General features: G+C 31.5%; 1 long non-coding RNA gene across 3 annotated transcripts; it reads right to left on the bottom strand.

The window, feature by feature from the left end:
• Nucleotides 1-1,043: 1,043 nt before the first annotated feature.
• LOC142615724 (uncharacterized) lies at nt 1,044-6,534 on the bottom strand. Of its 3 annotated transcripts, none has more exons than XR_012840837.1 (3): nt 6,361-6,532; nt 3,995-4,109; nt 1,044-1,859 (listed from the first exon to the last, which is right to left on the bottom strand). It is a non-coding gene; the product is annotated as an uncharacterized LOC142615724 (long non-coding RNA). The 3 variants fall into 3 exon arrangements; XR_012840840.1 differs by lacking the exon at nt 1,044-1,859 and adding an exon at nt 2,198-2,530 and having other exon boundaries at nt 6,361-6,534; XR_012840848.1 differs by lacking the exon at nt 1,044-1,859 and adding an exon at nt 2,198-2,530 and having other exon boundaries at nt 4,026-4,109; nt 6,361-6,533.
• Nucleotides 6,535-6,882: the final 348 nt, after the last annotated feature.

Raw genomic sequence — 6,882 nt, forward strand, 5'->3', positions numbered from 1 at the left:
AAGTACCTATCCATTCTTTATCTCTTACAAGGTGAGTTACATCTCTTAAGTAGTTACTTTTCTTTTTATAATATTCATGTTGATGTGTTTTAGGGGCATAGCTAAGCATGAAAATCTTGTTTTTGTTAAATTGTTTGTTCATGAAAATCTTGTTTTTGTATTATGTGCTTCGCAACATGAACTGATTTGTATGATATGTTTTAAATTATTTGTCCATGAATTCTTGCCTAAAATTTCATATAGCAAAAATATATTTCAAAATTGATATAAAAGCAATTGACTCAAGGCTAGATGTGCTAGAACCATGACTTAAATATCTACAACTTTCCAGTTTTGAGATTTTTGAAATTCACAATTTTTGAATGCCGAAATTAACTCACAAGTTGATGTTGTAAATTTGGACAAAAATTATATGGTGAAAGTTTTATTTTTCTTTGACACTTTTACAAGGGTTTGGAAGAGAGGCTACATATAGATTTTATGTTGAATTTGTAAGATTGGACAATTATATTAAACTAGCTTTTTAACCCACACTATGTGCGGGAACCTTTTTATTTATATTTATTAGAAAGATTTTTTTTAATAATATATTTAAATACACTTTTTTCACGTACTAAACACCCAACACATATCTCCATTCACAAATCTAATTACAAACACCATAGGCAGATACCAAAAACTAATTTAACCCAAATCTAATACAAAATCATCAAAACAAAATTTATTTTAAACCCAATACCATAATTAAAACCAAATCTAACTCAAATATCTAAATCTAAAACAATCAAACCAAGTGCATTTGAAGATGCTGATTCAGGATCAGCTAACTTTTTTTTCTTTTGAATTCCAATGTGCCTCTACATTGCTTTTTGTGTGGTTATGTGTGTAGAGTTTGTTTAGACCCCTTAAACCATAAATGAATTAACCTAGTTAACAAGCCAAGTTATCACTTAGTCCAAATTCCAGATCTAGGTTAACACAATCATATAATCATATCAATGTAAAGTGCGGAATATAAAAACACAAAGATATGATGACCTAGGAAAACCAAACCGGTAAAAAACTTGGGGAGGATTTAACCTAACTATCCTCAAGGTAAACCTGAATCCACTATAAAAGAATCGAAGTGTACAATAGCGACTTAGACCACTAACATCCTATTGCTACCCACCAGTAGAACTTACTGACACGACCATGTGCAAGCTCCGAGACCACGAACTCCTTCTTTCTTGGATTCTCCAGCAAGTACAAACACCCCCGCTTGTGTATCTTTAAGCTCTTATGGCAGCAATTGAATGATCATCAAGTTCTTGAAACAATCTCCTTCTTGATAATCCTAAGCTTGTGTGAAGGCAAGCACCTCTCAGATCTCATAAGAGGTTCACACAAACAGCAATATGAGCAACCTCAAAAACGTGACTAGGGTTTGCCTTTTATACCTAGGGCAAAACATAAAACTCTACACGTCATATGGGCTTAGGGCTGAGTTGAAAAATCTGCAGAAAAAATAATCTGCACGACTTTTGATCGGTCAAGTCTAAATCTCGATCGATCGAGTCAGGCACAAATGCATAGTAACTTCTGCAGTTAACTTGATTTCAACTTTACATAAATCACATACTTTGAGCAAGTCTAAAACACACCTAGACACCTGTTTTGATCATGGTTTGCCAACAATACATATTAGAGTTCTAATACATTAGTTCCTAAGTACTTAGAACCTAACAATGTGCTCAATGCTCATTTCATATCTCAGTTGTTCTATTTGTTCTTGCTCCTTTTGAATCGGCCAAATATCGTTTCCCGTGAGGAATAAATATAGACCTTTGTAGATTCCGTTCAACCCCAACATTTATATACTGCACAAAGTAAATGTATCTTAGAAGCTTGATAAGAAACTATAGAATTTAAAAAAAAAAATCATAAATACAAATAAACCACAAAGTTTGATCATAATCTACAGTAAACTATACACCAATTGTTTTTTTCTTTTTTACATAGATTCATTGCGTTATTGAAAGTGTATGGGGGAGTTGTAACAGCAGGGCAGAATATGAAATTGCAAAAAGTGTACCCATATCTCCTTGCAATCAAAATCTATTGCAAGTTGGACTACAAATTTGGTTATACAGAACAAAGTAAGTTTTCTTATACATTCACAAACTTATATGCTTCTAATTCAAGGAAAAAATTCAAGTAATTAAAATATAATTAAAAATATATATAACAATAAAGAAATGTTAGATCCAGATGGAAGTTTCCATACAAAAAAAAAAAAAAAAAAAAACCTTAAGTAATACATGAATATTAACAGAAGTTCAAAGCCCTATAAAAGCTCAAATCTCTTAATACAGTACACCAATGTAAGAAATTTGAGTGGTTTATTCTATCTAGGCACAAAGTTAAAAGTGCCCTCCAACTTTTTATAGCTTATCCAGACCTTCAAATGCTTTAATATGTCTATAAGTCTCTCATCAAGCTCTCTGATCCGTTCAACCTCACCCTTTGATATTTCAAAATTAATATATGCCTGTCATTAAACAAATAAATGCATTATTACTACCAGTTTTCTCAAAAGTAACATACTCACCACGCTTTAAAAAAAAAATGCCAAAGCTTTATTACAATCTAGTCAAATTGTAATATTAGTAACCAAAAAAAAAAGGTCGTTGCATTTTGGGTACTTATTTTTTATATATAGTGAAATTTGTAAGAGAGATGAGAGTAAGATAAAAGAATATGTGTTGATGAGAATAGGAGGATTAGAAAACCAAAATATCAAACTGTGGTCTGTAATCAATCATAGAAACAAATATTGGAGTATAAAATCTAATCTTATTAATCTTATTAGAAGATAAGTTTAATTCACTTATGCAAAACCCAAGTCCAAGTTCAATACCACTGCCACCACCAAATTAGTAAAAATCTCCAATGTTAGATCGCATTCACAGACCCACAATTTTTTTACGAACATACTTTCAAAAACATTGAGCCACCTCTAAATCAAACCCAACCTCACTGAACTAACAATTCATTCTCAATGACAAATTAAAAAATTTGTAGAGAAAATCCAAACTCTAATCTCAATGCACAAAGCCACCAAGAAATAAATCATAAACAAACCAAACCTACTTATCAGATTTCCCTAACTTTCAAATACATAATCTTAAAGGCCATTGTAATTCAATTTTATAGAGAAAAATATAGAGGGTTCCAACTTGGGAGCCCTATCAGAATTAGAGTCTAAAAGTTCATTTTAAGATAGAGTTTCATATTCTTCCACGAAGAGAAAAAATGATTCTGAGGAGATAGAAATAGGGATTTACACCAAACTTTCTATGGATTACACAGCCAAACTATCATGGATTTCAATAATAATTTTTTCTATTTTATCTACAAAGAAATTATATTGGAATTTCTGGAATTCGCATTTAACTTCATCTAGCAGAGATGCCATGGTTGAAAAACATACACAAACACAGATATTAACCCAACACACACTCAATGTTGCAACTCTGTCACCCAAAACAAATCAAGAATTTAAGTGAAATGAACCAAATTGAGAGAATGCAGGGAGAAATGTTCTGATGATTTTGATAGTGATGTTCTCTCTCTAAGAGAGTATGTGTCTATACTTTTTTTGTAGTGCTATAATGATAAACTACAAGTTCTAAATGAGATTCTCAATGGGACTCTAAGTTGGTGTGCAAAATCAAATTGAAGTTGTGCTTTTGTTGGTTGCTCTAGTCATGGATGGATACCTTTTGTAATTTAAGTTGAGAATTACGTAATAGGATTGCGTGTTTTCTATTCTTGCATATTAGCTATCACAAAACTTAACTACATTGACTTGCTAAAAAGAATTACAAAAAAACATACAACTGTAATTTTCTTTTGGTGTTCAAGTAATAACCTTCGAATATTTTTTATCATATGGTACAGCAGAAAAGGCATCAAATGAGGTAAATAACATAATGAAATAGATAATTAGTACCTAAAAGAAGCACTAAAGGGGAACACATTACTTTATAATTGTGCGCTATCTATTCTCTTCAGCAATTCCATCTCCCCACTTGAAACTCCAGGATCAATATAACACAACTAAAAGTCTGAAACAAAAACAAAATATTATGCAATTAGAAAGTTTTAAGAACTTAACACAATTAATTTTTCCTATAATTTTAACCCAACATCAGACAAAACATGCATAAAAGAAAATAACAATAAGACATGAAGAAACAATAATTGTAGCAGCATGTATATGACAAATTGACAATCAAAATCAAATTAATAAAATCAAATTTCTTCAATCTTCCTATCGCTCTCAAATGGAAGGAGATGTCTGTGTGTAGTTTAAGGGGAAAAAGTAAAAAAGGAAGACAATAACTTTACTGGTTATGGGTACACGGCCTGTCTCTCTGATGGTGGCAGATTTTTCTTTGTCTATGTCAATTCCTAATAGATTATATACCAGCCTAAACCTAATAAAATGGCACATTTATTCATGACCAATTTGCGGTTATATCCTATCAAAAAGAAATCTGGAGTTAGAAAACATTTAGCAAAAGAATTAAAAATTAAATCTACAATCAACTAAATTTTAGCAATAAAAAAAAGCTATAAGTTAGAAAAGGGCTGTCAAGGCCCTTAAATGCCGCCAATTGGCTCCTCTTTCATTTCCTAGTAAGTTTTCATTTTAATTTTCGGTACTCTTTCCTTACCTTCACTAATTAGTCACATAATAGATAATCTTCATTTTGATGTTGGCCCATATGATTAATTTGAAAATAATAGTCTATGACTGTGTTAATTTGATAATCTTCATTTTGTTTTTGTTTTTGAATTATTTGTTCTTTGTCATAAATCTATGTTTTGAAGTCAGGTTTTACTTCCCATTTGTTCAATTCCTTCCTTTCTCCTTACAACAATTCCTCCAACGTTTTCTACCTTAAAAGTAGAACCATGAATGTACCCAATTATTTTAAGTTCCAGTTAAGTTTTTAAAATCTCTTTTTTAAAGATTTTCTTTTCCCATAAAACGTTTGCACTTATAGTCTTATTTGTGTTGCTGTTAAGGAATTTTTTGTTCTAAATCAAAGCAATTGCAAATGGAAAAGAGATTTCATTAAACAATGAAATAAAGAGGAAAATTTATGCTATCATAACTTTCATTTTATTATAGAGGAAAATAAATACAGCCCATGGACATTCAATACAAAAACAGCAACAGATATTTCGATTACCCCCTGTAAGCACAGATTATGCAAAAAATCCTGAACCTGTTCTGCAAAAACCAAAATATGCAACAACAAAGATACAGCCCATGGACATACAACACAGAAACAGCAACAAATATTACAATTACCCCTGTAAGCATAGATTATGCCGAAAATCCTGAACCTGTTCTGCAGGAAACAAAATATGCAGCAACAGAAATACAGCCATGGACATACATCACAGAAAAAGCAACAGATATTACACTCAGCCACCTTGTAAGAACAGATTATGTAGAAAATCCTGAAATTGTTCTACAGAAAACAGAAAATGCAGCAGCAAAAATACACCCATGTACATACATTACAGAAATAGCAACAAATATTACACTCAGCCCCCTTGTAAGCACAGATTATGCAGAAAATCCTGAACCTATTCTGCAGAAGCAGAATATGCAGCAGCAGAAATACAGCCACATCACAAAAACAGAAACAGATACATAGTTTTTCTTTGGGTTCGAATAGATGCATCGCTTTTCTTTGTGTGGCGTTTCAAGTTTGTTTCTGGCGTGTTTGTTATTTAAGTGGGTATTTTTCCTACATGGCCGATAACTAAACGTAAATCTAAACCAATCCAACCAATAAATTCAAACCTAAATCATATTCAATCCCTAGATTTAAAAGCGGAAAAAAAAAACTACAAAAGAAATAACTTTACCGATTATGGGGTAATGGGTATGTGGCCTCTCTCTATGCCTTCCAGACTATATCCTTGTGTGCATGTGGTTTCGAAAAGAAAAAAAAAAAAAAAAGATTGAAAAAGAAGAAAGAAATATCAACGTAACATTCAATCCTATAGTTTTATACAATTTGAAACGGTAATTGAATAGGGAAAAAAAAACCATGCCTACCTTCTACTAAACCCATATATTTTTCCATAGGGATAAAAGTTTTGCTGTTGGTGATGAATCAACAGAAAAACCGATTTTCCAAATCAAAACCCCAGAAAAAAAAAAAAAAAAAAAAAAAAAAAAAAAAAAAACCAAAAGCCCGAAACATAAAGGAATCAAAACCAAAATCCAACAAAAAAAAACTCAATAAAAGCAATATTTTATACCCAAATCTAAAAAAAATGGAGGAAACGTACCAGAGCCGGTTCCAACGATTTGATGGTGGCAGATATGTAGCCTGATAGTGTTAATGCCCATAGATTTTTTTTCTATATGTGCTTGCAGCGGAGAGGGAATGGAGAACTCTCTCTGTATCCAGCGTTTTGTTTTTTTGTTTTTTTTTTAAAGTATTGCAAGCCTTTTAATTGTATTTTGGCCGGTTATTTTTCCTTTTATGCTATGAGAGTGAGAGGCTATCACACGATGTGTTAACGTTGGGAAACAATATAATGTATCCCTTTTTAACTTATAAGTGTCTGAATTTTAGATGGGCTTTTTTCCTATATGGCAGCACCTCTTTAATTGTAGGAATCAACTTTCTCTCAGCTTCTGCCATTAGATATAGTATATGATAGATGATAGATGATAGATGTATGATTAGATTAATTGGGCACTAATTGGACAATTATATTAAATAGATGTATAATGTGATATGTATACTATCTACGCATAATATTTTTTGCTACAATGATGCATAAACAACAATGATACTTTAATAT

The sequence above is a fragment of the Castanea sativa genome, chromosome 1 (genome assembly GCF_040712315.1).
Source record: "Castanea sativa cultivar Marrone di Chiusa Pesio chromosome 1, ASM4071231v1".
In the NCBI taxonomy this organism is placed as follows: Eukaryota; Viridiplantae; Streptophyta; class Magnoliopsida; order Fagales; family Fagaceae; genus Castanea; species Castanea sativa.